The 13210-nt window shown below is 35.7% G+C and overlaps 1 protein-coding gene and 1 pseudogene across 1 annotated transcript in view; one reads left to right on the plus strand and one right to left on the minus strand.

Annotated features, from left to right (window-relative positions):
* The window catches only part of ROBO2 (roundabout guidance receptor 2), a 1637092-nt gene that overhangs the window by 173711 nt on the left and 1450171 nt on the right, over positions 1-13210 (plus strand). The window lies entirely within an intron of this gene.
* LOC113618430 (U6 snRNA-associated Sm-like protein LSm5 pseudogene) lies at positions 9993-10467 on the minus strand (annotated as a pseudogene).

A 13210-nucleotide genomic window follows, 5' to 3' on the forward strand; every position in this document is an offset into this window, starting at 1 on the left:
GTCCTCAGCTACTGGAGGCCACCCAGATCTTTTGACATGGCCCCCCTCTAACTTCAAAGCCGCAATGGTATTTCAAGCTCTTCTCATGCTTCAAATATCTCTAACTTCCCTTCTGTTCTCAGTCAGGAGAAAGGTCTGCTCTTAAGGGTTTATGTGATTACATTTGAATCACCTGGATAATCCAGTATAATCACTTTCTTTTAACATCAACTGATTAGTAGCATTACTTACCTCTGCAAAGTCCCTTTTGCTTGGCAAGAAAACGTATTCCTGGGATGTAACACCAGGGCAAAGTGATTATGGGGTCCAAAATTCTACTACCACACTTCAATTTTTGTGCAATTTGCTTTTTTTTTGTTTTTTTTTTTAACTTAGCAATATGCCTTTGAAATCTATCTGTAGATCTGATGTTTCTATTTTTTCCTTTTTTATGGCATCACTATATTTCTTCCATAGCATGGATATAGCATAGAATATTTAGTCATTTCCCTACTTGTGGAAATTTTAGTTAGAACGTGTTTAGGTAATAATATGATATGAGGCAATATAGGTTAGTGGTCAAAAAACACCCTTAGATTTCTGAAATTTAATTGCCTGAGTCAGTCAGTGGTTCCAGTACTTTAGTTAGTGTGTGAACTAAATCAGCTATTTGACCTCTTTGGACTTTATATTCTGCTTGTTTATGGATAAATACTATCTATTTCACACAGTCAGTTGGGGGATTAAGTACCATAATAGAGGTAAAATTGTTATCCTGACATAAAATATGCACTGGCACAATGTAAGTCATTACTGTGCTATATAAGCACGAGTATTTCTAGGGTGTAATTTCCTAAAAGTGGGATTTGGATCAAAGACAAATACACTTATTTTTCTAAGTGTAGAAAAATAAGACCAAATTGCTTCTTGATAAGTACATCCCAGGATGTACTTTTACAATGTAATTGTGGGATATAGTCATGAGCAAAACAGCGTGGTTCTTGCTCATTGAATTTACAGTTTAATAATTTGTCAGTAAGTTAACAAGATAAGCAAAAAAATTTTAATTATAAATTGTGATTAGTGCTGCATAAAAAGGAACAGAGAATCAAGGAAGTATATAACAGGGAACCAGGTCTTGTCCAGAAAGTCATTATCCTAAAGATAATGTTAATTTGGACTAACAAATTAAGGGTAGAAGAAAGATGAGTTTACTTCTCAAAGGAGATAAAATTAGCAAGGCTTCCTATTAAATTGAATACAGATGTAATAATAATATCATCATCATCATAGATATGCAAGGAAATTATCAAAATAACTAGGTTTTTACCTTGTAAAACTATATAGTTAGTGTCAGTCATTGAGATAAGTGATAAATTAGAGCAAGTTCAAGTTATGAGGGGAAGATCATGCTTTTGAACGTAGGTAGTCACGTTGAATTTGAGGAGCATCTGAGGCACCAAAGGAGAGATGTCAAATATACAGTAAAATATACAGAACTCAGAAGAGGCTTAGGCTACAAATAGATATTTTGAAGTCTTGGTTTTGAGGACTTAATTAAGCCATAGGGATGGATGACATATCATGTTGCTCTTTACAGACTAGAGCTGTACCATTTGATATAGGAAACACTAACTGCGTGGGGGCTATTTAGCACTTGAAATATGGTTAGCCTGAACCTGAAGTTATTCCAGATTTCTAAAACTTAGTAGGAAAAAAATTATGCAGAATATCTCATTAATAATTATTTATATTGATTGCATCCTGAGATGATAATATTTTGGATATATTGAGTCATTAAAATTATCTCATATGTTTCTTTTGACATTTTTGTTGTAGCTACTAGAACATTTAAAATGATACATGTACCATTTGTGACTAATATTATACTTCTAGTAGATAATGGTGCTATAGTAACAAAAGAGTGCCTATACTTGACTTTGAAAAAAATCAAATATGTATTTAATGTCTTGGTAGAGAATGCTTATCTGCAAAAGATATTGTGAAAGAGCAATCAGAGTGCAAGAGAAAAATCATACTTACCTAGAAGCAAAGAATATAGTACATTTTGAGACAAAATATTGTTCTTCATTGAGTATTGCTCAGCGGTCAAGAAAGGTATAATTGAAACATATTCATTGGATTTGGTGACTAGGGATTTTTATGGAGGTAGTGACATTTATGTTGGTGGAGAGGGATGAGGTGGGGTCATGAATGAACAGAATGTAAAGATTTCAACATTAGGAGGGCAGACAAATCTTAGAAATTTGGTTTTAAAGGGGAAGTGGGATGAAAAGACGTGTTTTTAAAAACTTTTTTTTTTAAACTTAAAAAAATTTTTTTTTGGCTGCGTTGGGCCTTTGTTGCTGCGCGAGAGCTTTCTTCTACTTGCCGCAAGCGGGGGCTACTCTTCATTGCGGTGCGTGGGCTTCTCATTGCGGTGGCTTCTCTTGTTGTGGAGCACAGGCTCTTGGCGCGCGGGCTTCAGTAGTTGGCACTGCGTGGGCTTAGTAGTTGTGGCACGCGGGCTCTAGAGCACAGGCTCAGTAGTTGTGGCGCACAGGCTTAGTTGCTCTGTGGCATGTGGGATCTCTCCGGACAAGGGCTCAAACCCGTGTTCCCTGCATTGGCAGGCAGATTCTTAACCCCTGCACCACCAGAGAAGCCCAAAAGATGTGTTTTAATATGAAGAGACTTGAACATGTTTAAAACCCAAGGGACTGATCCAGAAAAGAAGGAAAGGTTCCAGGTGCAGGAAGAAGTAGAAATAATGGATAGTATATAGATTCTGTGAAGTAGAGGAAGACAGACTTCCTACCAGAGCACTCATCCCATTGAAAAAACTGTGTGTTTATTTATCTGTATCTATCATTAGACTGTAGCTCCAAGAAGATATAAACCATATCTTTTTCCTTGTCTAGTTGTCAACACCTATTATGAAATGTAGGTGTTTCAAGGTGTATTTACTTCTTCAAAGTATATTTACTACCTGAAGAAAACTCAGTTGCTGAATATATGTACATTTGCTATGTGGATTATGATCGCAATGAATCCTCTTAAATGTGAGATTGTTATTGAGGAGAAGAGAATTCTGGGAGTTCGTAATGCACAATGGGGAGAAAGAAGAGGAGGGCATTGGCATCATTATGTTTATATATGATTATTTTTTCATATCTACATTCTATCTACAGACCCCATGGATGCCTAGAACAATGGAAACTGGGAAGCTTAGTAGAAATATATTAAAACCAGGGTAGGGCCTGCCATAGGGTCAATGAAAAAGAAATGAACAAAACCCAAGCTGCCTACCCCTGCACTCCTTCAACTCTAGGCAGTTGGTATCAGTAGGCTTCTTGATATCCACTATGGCTCTATTGTAGGCCCTAGCTAGGTTAAATCATTCTGTAACTTTCCATTTTAATAATGTCTCCTAGTCAAGCTGCTGCTATTCAAGCCATGTATATGCCAAAGTTGTCTGCTAGGACCAAGCTACCCATAAATCTAAATGAATATGAGAAAGATTTAGTGTTTGGGAATGATGTAATGATTAGACTTTCCTCATTTTCTCCTTCTCTCACTTACTGCATGTTCCACTTCTCCTGGTAATATATCTTCTCTGTTAGTCTTAGTTAGACATGATGGAAACATACAAAGTCCAGGAACTATGTTGTCTGAACAGTGGTCTCAATGTTATAGATCATATACTCATTGTTTTCTAGAAAATGAATTTGGAAGAAATACGAGAGAGTTCAAGAGATGCTATATTTTAAAGAGATAATATTTAATGAGAACTTACATTTTCCAAAAATTGATGTAAGCATTTTAGAGTAATAATTCATTTCATCCTGAAACCAACTTTGGGGGTAGATACTGTCCTCATTGTCATTATTAGCATCATTATTATCCTCATTTCATGAATGAGTAAGGAAAGACACAGAAACTAAAACTGAGATTTGAGCCCAGATACTCTGACTGTAGCTCCCTAACTTGTATCACCTAAGTTCTTCAGATTTGCTATAGCCAGATGGAAATAAGCATTTAGTAGTTATACTCACATAATAACAGGGAATCAGTGATCTTATGAAGTAGGTTGAAGGCATTAAAATATTATTTTAAACTATAAAGGAAAGAAAGATAGGTAGGTGGAACATTGCCTTCAGATCTGTTCTTAAATACTCACCTTTCCAACATGCAAGTGAAGCTTTACCAACAAGTTAAACCTCTGTTAGTCTTGACATTCTCCTCTGTGAAGTCAGTTGGACTAACTGTCAATAAAGTCATTTGGAGTCATAAAATGATGGAACTCTTGAATATTCTTGGACTATACCAATTAATAGATTTCACATTTAAAATAATCATCTTAGCAAGCAGGCTACGAGATGGTAAATGACGAATATGTAAGTGGAGAAGGACAGTATCTCACATTTGCAGTGAAATTTTTATGAGAGAAATCTCTTTAATTTTCCTTCTAAAACATTTTTAGCAAGGATGATGGATGACTAATAAGATGTTAATTGTTCATGTCTACTGATTAGGAAACTTACGAAGGGTTTTTAGAGCATCGATTTAATAAGGAATGACACTTGAATCTTTACCCATAATTAGCTTATTACATTTGGCTGCTGTTTGAATCTGTGCTATGGGAATGATTTAAAGAGATTAATCTTTTTCAAGGACCAAATAAGCACTGATACGTGACCCTAGAACACCTTCCAAACTCACTGAAACAATGATGATACTGATTCTGTATGGTATATTGATACGTTTGTTAGGTTAAGGGGAGAAACAAGAAATCTAGAGCTTTTAAGGTAGATCATAACTTCTCAATATCAGTTATTAAAAGGTTGCACAGTAACAGCCTTTATGCCTCTCTGAATGGGGAAAATTTCATGGAGCTGAACAGTGGAAAATCCATTTTTCAGTGTGTACATCAAAAAAGAAGCTGTTCTGTTCTTAGCCAAAACTTGTTGGATATAAACCCTCCTTTCATCTCAGATTGACAGAGAACTGCCAACAGCAGAGGAAAGAGAATAAAGTGAGAGTGCTCAGCTTAGATAAAGAAAACTGCAGACATATTTTCAAGAATAATTTGACAAATACTTGTGTGCCTGATACCCAGCTTAAGAAATAGAACATTATGAGCAGAATTAAGGTCTCAGTGTTGCCTGAGGTTGGGGTATATTATTTTCAGGCATATCTTTATACCTCTACTGCATATTCATGTATCCTTAAACAATATACGTATGTTTTCTCGTTGGAATTTGATGGAGCTTAATAAGTGACATTTTGTCTTTGCTTGAATTCTGAACCAGTTGAGACCAGATTAAGAGGCTGGGTAGGCAGAGATCACTTGATATCTGGTTAAGAGGGTGAGGCTTAGTTGTGCAACAACAATGAACTCTTGAGTTCTGACTTCCAGAGTCAGAGTAACCTTCTCATTGCCTAGAAGGACAGAACAATCGCACACCTTGCTATATGGAAGGAAATGGTACTGCCCGTAGGAGCGGATCAGAATCAATCTCTGTGAATTCAGCTAACTCCCAAGAAGGGTATCTGCAGAAAGAACACAGGAATCACCAGGGAATTTCTTTGTCCATAACTAGCGAGGGTTTTCACCACCTACTTCCAATAAGGAGGGAGGGAAAGGTGACTTCACAGACCCACTGTATAATAATATTAGTTATTGCAAAAATCTATGTATAACTGAAAGTTCTAGTAAAGTAGACAGAATTTCATTTCAGGTTATAGGCTTAATAGTTATTCTTTCCCATCTTCAGGAAATTTTAAGTTTATCTCTTGAGATAGTATTCTGTGACTGGATTAGTGAACTGAGTGGACCCGGTATGACTGGTAGGGACAAGATTCTTCAGTCTGAAGTTGGAGAAGGCAAATGTGTAGGGTTGCTCACAAAATTCTGTCCTATGTGCTTTATTGATATTTTTGCCTTACTGTGCTACATGGTCGGGCTGGATAACTCAGAGTCAAACATATTTATTCCTTGCAACGAAATTAATTCCACAAACCTAAAAACAAAATAATGTTAATCTGTTTGAAAGTATACATTGGAACATTAATTAAAAATAAGCACATATATATTATATGTTATATAGAACATATATATGTTATATAATATGAACCTGTTACATGGATAGGTTGTGCATTAATTCAAAATAAGAAAATGTATATAAATATATGTCCTCAACTTACCACTACATGCATAGCTTTTGAATATTTGCTTAGTATTGAACAAAAACTCCTCTCTTTCCCACTGTTTCCACACCACTCAAAGTTAGTTTAATTGAGCTGCTGAAGGGTTTTGACTTATGGCTTATTTACCTTCATAAAAACCAGGTAAACTTACTTTCTCCCATGGCCTCAAATAATACCTGAAATGCCAAGGGACTTTCTATTTATCCTGTATGGTTCGTCCCTTGTTTGCTTCATAAAGTGAATTGTTAACACTGTTTGAAGGCTATCCTTGGGTGTGGTATCTTGGAATCATCTAGTTCGATGCCCCTCTATGTGGACATAAATATACCTGGGTATTTATTCATCACTATAAGACAAAATAGGAAATAGAACTAATCAAAAATCAAATTGAAGTATCCCTCAAAGGAAAGGCTACCACATTATATCTGTATAGCTTTCATAAACATTCTCTCATTTGAAGCACACAATAGAATGAGTACATGTTACCATTACCTTCATTTTACAGAGGAGGGGGCTAACAGGGATTTGTTCAAGTTGAGGTAGTCACAGTTTTTACCCCCAGCATAGAGATGAACAAGCTGAGGCACAGAGATTTAAGTGATTTATCCAATGTCACACAGCTGGAAAGGAAGTTAGGAACCCAAGTAGTCTGACTTCGGCACCAGTGTTCATAACCGCTACACTGTTTGAGAGGAGCAATGGGAAGACACATTTCTTTATTCAAGACAAATTATATTTACTTACACTGAAAAACAGCTCTAAAGCATCAAAATCTAGTGACTTTTCTCGTCAAGCTTCACTTTATTTAATTCCACTAAAGCGTTTGATGCCTTTGGACAAATTCTCTTCTTAAAACATCCTGTCCTTGGCTTCCACGTTGAGGAAAATAATCTTATATTTGTATACTGTTTTACAGTTACTTTTATGTACACAGTTTTATTTTATGTATATATACCTTGAGCTATGTTAGGAAAATTTTGTGATTACAGTCATACAGATGAGGAAATTAATGCACAGAGCTACTCAATAACTGGCTCACAGTTGCACAATTGTAAGTGGAGAAACCACATCTAAAACTGCTACCTTAAATACTTGGTCATGTACGGTGTCCATTATAAAATGTTGCCTCCTTAAATTTTTTTTCCAACTGAATGAATTAGATACTCTTAAAGTTAATATTTATTTTACTCATATTGAACCATCCCTAAATTTGTTGATTATGATTGGATTTTACTGAGGTTGAGTTTAGAGTAATTGTCATCTAATATGAGTAAAGTATCCTGTGTTTATAGAGATCAGGAATGTATGGCTTACTACCAAAAACACAGGATATATTATACACTATAATATATGCAGATACCACACTTAGGGATGTGGTATCTGTGTTTATTAGAAAGAATAGCATAATTTATTCATCAGATTCTCTGTGTACAAATGTAATATTGGCAATGTGTAATTTATTTTTTAGTCTTCCTGATGACTTTATAACGGCCTACTGCCATCTACTGGGTTCTGTTCAGAACTGTCATGTTAATCACCAGATTAAAACTAAGTTTTTATGAGTTTAGAATCTGACAGCTTGATATTGAGATTTAATTGACTTTTAACCTTGCTTTACATTATAGGTTCTGAAATTATTTAATGGAAAACTGGTTTAGTTCTTATTTAGTATAAATTATCATTTTATCTCGTAGGAAAATTTGAATTCAAATCTCACCACTGGATTACCTTTAATATCATCACTATGATTCTTGTATTCCTATCAACTATTTTTTATTTGTTTTATTTAAAGCTTAGATTTCAAAAGTTTTGTCAAAATTTTCTTATTCTTCTGTATTTTAAATTATATATGCTGTGGTTACTTCCTCTATTTAAAGTGAGAGATAAAGTCTTAAACTAGCCCAAATCTCCAACAATTCTTCACCTCTAATGAATTAACAATAATAGTATGTAATTTTACTTTATTCAAAAAATAAGTACTGTTATAAATAGAATTGTTGATTTTTTTGTATACAGAAACATAAATCATTCACTGGATACAAATTACTATGAGTTTTTAATCAAATTCTCCTGATAAAATTTAACTAATTTCAAAGTTAGAATTTTGTTTTTATTTACATTCTGTAAGTGTTATTTTGTGTTTAAACTAGAATTAGAAGTCTGATCACATTATATATAAGAATGTAATTTATTCATTGATCAGGTATATTAGATAATATAGAAATATTTGTTACTACTTGTATATTTTTTTCAAAGCACTTCCTTGTACCTTCTTTCATAAGTAATAACTAACATAAAGAAAATGTTCTCCAAAATTACTAATAATTGGTACTGATTTTTAAATACCTAGCTATAAAAAATTTATTTCCAGAGGGTACTCTGATACTACTTATAGTCCAACTCATAAGCATGATAGAGCCCACAGTATAATAAACTATGATACAGACAAAGTGCTCCAAAAATGAGTTTTAAAATAATATCTTCCGGGCTTCCCTGGTGGCGCAGTGGTTTGAGAGTCCTCCTGCCGATGCAGGGGACATGGGTTCGTGCCCCGGTCCGGGAAGATCCCACATGCCGTGGAGTGGCTGGGCCTGTGAGCCATGGCTGCTGAGCCTGCGCGTCCAGAGCCTGTGCCCCGCAACGGCAGAGGCCACAACAGTGAGAGGCCCGCGTACCGCAAAAAAACAAAAACGAAAACAAAAACAAAACAGAAAACAAAAAAATAATATCTTCCCAGATGAAATTGCTTTTTTTTATAGCTATATTAGAATGCTTCTCTCAAGTTGCAGAGAAACCATGACTGAAACCATTTTGTAGGAACAAAATTGGGAGCAGTAATGGAATAAAAATAAAAAATTAAATTATAGCAGTATTGGTATGAAGATTTAGAAGGGTAGTGAAATGCAATATTTCAGGTACTATTAGTAATTCCATATGTGACTTGTGTGGCAAAATATGCATAGCAAAGTGCATATCACCCTAAAGAACTTCCTTTGCAAAAGCCTTTGTATCATCACTCATTCCTCCATTTCTCCTTAACGCCACAGGTAATCATTTACCGGGAATGTGTTGCCTCCTACTTCCTACGCTTTCCTTTTCTCCTTGCTGCTGGCTGTCTTTCCATGTTACTATTGATGTTGCAGTAACTTTCTGATTGGTCTCTAGTCCTCCAGCTTTCTATTTCTCCAGTTCATTTTCCCCATGGCCCAAAGCTAAAGTTGAAGAAAGAAAGGAGGAAAGGAGTTAGGACTGAAAGTTTGTCATATGCCAAATACTTCTCTGAACACTTTACCCAAATTTTCTCAACCCTTGTGAGATAGACTAGTCCCAATTTGCAGGGCATGAAATTGAGTATTAAAGAATTTCCACAGCTAGTCTAAGTTTACATGGCTAGTAAGTGTCAGAAACAGGATCCATTCCCAAGTCCCCATTCCATCTGTCCCAGACTAGACAGATGAGAAGGTATGTACATTGTCATATTTCAACATCACTTTATACCTTAATAATAATATCAATAGTTTATATAGTTAACCCTTGAGTAATGCAGGGCTTAGGGGCACTGACCCTTCATGCAGTCAAAAATTGATAAATAACTCATAGTTGGCCTTCCCTCTCTGTGGTTCCTCCATATCTGCCTGTGGTACTGCATCCATGAATTCAACCATTGTGTAGTACTGTAGTATTTACTGTTGAACAAAATCCACCTATAAGTGGACCTATGCAGTTCAAACACCTGTTGTTTAAGGGTCAGCTGTACTTACACAGTACTTTCATCTTACCAAGCATTCTTTTTTTTATTTTAACAAAAACACCTTTATTTTGTCTTCAAAGAACAAACTGTTCTTCTTTTTCCAACATAATCATGATTAACTTACAAAAACAGGCATTTACAATGCATCTTCAAAGCATTTCCCTTTAACAGAAAACTTGACTTCACAGACTACAAACATTAAAAGGTTAAAAAAAATTCTATTTTGTTGTCATTATAAAACAAAACAGAATCTAGCATAAGTCAAGGAAATCCATTCAGACTTCAGGTCCTTCTCCTCCAGGAACCAGCATTGTTATATTATTTCCATTTAGCAAAATTTTATCTAATTTAGTAATTCTTCTTCCTTCTGGTGTGATTTCAAAAGTCATCAAATCCCAGAAGTGTGCCAACAATCTCCTTATCACTCTTCATCACAATGTGAATCCTTGATCCTATACACTTGTCCACAAGCTCTAGAGGGAGAAGCTGTGACGGGTTGGTGGTAGCGTTAGCCACCATGGCTATGCCGGAAGTGGTCTGCCCAAGCATTCTTTAATATTTTAAGTATAGTAACTCATTTAATCTTAAGGATAACCCTATCAAGTAGGTACGACTATTATTCCCTTTTTCCTGATGAGAAAATAGGGCATAGAAAGTTAAATAGCATGACCAGTATTAGAAAGTAAGTATATAGTAGAGCAGGGATTTGAACCCATGTGTTTCAGCTACAGAGTCCATGATCTTAACCATGGTACAAGATCTGGTTGTTGCTTTGAACATATTTTTTAACTTGAAACTTGAACAGTCTAATGATTGTGTGTGGAAAAATATTTTATGGATTAAATATAAAATGGAAATAAAAATGATATTGAGGTCTTATAATTAAAGGTCAAATAGGAAAATAAATTTTACCAATTATCTATTTAAGAATTGTGGAAACTTGAGAGGGACTGAAGCCCTTTTAAAATCTCTCAACTGAGTGGAATTAGGATAAAGAAAAGCTTTGAAAATATAGAGGGAAAAGGTAATTATGGGACTAACAAAATATGTCATGCTTAAGAAAACTGAAGAAATAATGAAATCAAAGTTATATTAATGTTCGTACAAATGGATCATTTTTTCCTGGTTTGAAAAGAATCTTAGTCATAAAAATACTGTTTAAACCTTGCCCACTTTGACAAATAGTAAAACTTCACATTGTTTTATAGATTTTCAAACTTAGCTGAAGAATAGTATCATTTTTAACCTAGTCTGCTGTGAACTGAATGTTTGTGTTCCCCAAAATTCATATGTTGAGACCCTAATCCCCAATGTCATGGTATTTGGTGTGTGGCCTTTGAGTCATGAGTGTGGAGCTTTCACAGTGGGATTTGTACCCTTTTAAGAAAAGATAGGAGAGATCTTGCTTGCTTTCTCTATCCACCATGTGAAAACATACCAGGAAGAGGGCCCCCATCAGCAATTGAACAGCCTGAGGTCCTTGATCTTGGAATTCTCAGCTTCCAGAATTGTGAGAAATAAATGCTGTTGTTTAAGCCACCCAGTCTATGATATTGCTGTTTTAGCAGTTCTGAATAAGCTATAGTCTTCTAGCCAAGCAAACTCTGACCTGAGCAAGGAGACTGTTGGTTTTGCTGAAAGTTTGGTTTACCTAGTGTTATGTGTTGAATTGTGTCTTCCAAAATGATATATTGATATTTTAATCCCTAGTATCTCAGAATGGAACCTTATTTGGAAACAGGGTCATTGAAGACGTAGTAGTTAAGATGAGGTGACACTGGAGTAGGCAGGGTCCTTAATCCAGTATGATTTTGTCATTATAAAAAGAGGAGAGAGAAAAGTCAGAGGGCAGACAGCCATGTGAAGACACAGAGATGTACAGGGAGAACACTGTGACAACAGAGGCAGAGGCTGGAGTGATACAGCTGCAAGCAAAGGTCACCAAGCATTGATGGCCACCACCAGGGAGGCAAGAAGGGATTCTACCCAGACTCTCAGAGGGAGCATGGCTTCATTGACACCCTGATTTTGGACTTACAGCCTTGAGAACTGTGAGAGTATAAATTTCTATTATATCAAGTCATCCGAAGTGTGGCACGTTGTTTGGGCAGCCTGAGGAAACTATTATACTCAGCATCATCCCACACTCATAGAGAAAGAGGCTCTTGATCCCATGCCAGCCAGCTAGCCTTAGAATCTCTTCTACCTGTGAGTTTTCTATTTCCATCCATTACAATCATATGCCATTGCCCAGAATGGTTATGTTCAGAACAGGGAAAACCCTTTTCGAAAACATGTGGCACGTTTCAGCACATAAAAGATTTAAGTTATCCGCTGTCCTGAAAAGACCCTGCCATGTGATCCACTTAGCAATTCTCTTTCCTTTCTCCACCCAGAAGAGCAAAGAGATGCACCTACTCCAATTGGAATGTTAGCTACAAAGCTACAGGAGGGCAGCAACTCTCTCTCACTCTCTCTCTGTCTCTCCCCGATTGAATCAATTAATAGAGAAATGATTTGTCAGAAAGGAAGGACTTCACTGACTGTGTAGCTTCCTAACCAGTCTTATAACTGTATGCTTCTCAGAACTGGCGCAGATAGTGGTCTTATTACCTACCACAAACACATCTATATCCTGAGTCACTTTGAAATAGCAGATTCCTATCCAACCCCCTCACCCTTAAGCTATCATGATGAGCTGAGAACTCATAAAGGGCCTCCCATTCTATCCAACCATAATATTGTATTCATAGCTCTCTTTACCTTTTCTTTCTTTCTTCATCAAAGCTCCAGGAATATAATTTAATGTCTTCTTATTTCCAGATAGTTTCCTGTCTCTTGGGAGTCCTCTTTTCCAAAGATTGTGCTGGAAGAAACTAAGCCTTGACTGTTCTGTACCTTTATTGATAAAGTGACTTTTTCCCCCCATTGGTTTTAGGAATTTGGTGAAATATATTTACTATTATTATCATGGACCGATTGCCAAAATTTCAGAATGCACGTTTGATTCTTATATTGAAATATAATTAATCTAGGGATGTTGTTTCCATTCCTCTCTTCTTATCTAATCTTGCAGAAACTCAAAAATCTTAATAATATTACCAATTATTCCTGGGTTATAGGCTTGTTCATTTGTTTTCTTCTTGAATGAGAAACCTCCTGTTATATAGAAACCTCCTCATCTGTAGATAATGTATCTGTTGAATTATAGTGAAACTATGGATATGAAATTTAAGTGCAACATTCTTAAAGAGTATAATTTGTCTTTCA

Source organism: Aethalodelphis obliquidens, unplaced genomic scaffold (assembly GCF_003676395.1).
Source record: "Aethalodelphis obliquidens isolate GAN/ISIS:26980383/991018 unplaced genomic scaffold, ASM367639v1 scaffold1, whole genome shotgun sequence".
Taxonomy (NCBI): Eukaryota; Metazoa; Chordata; class Mammalia; order Artiodactyla; family Delphinidae; genus Aethalodelphis; species Aethalodelphis obliquidens.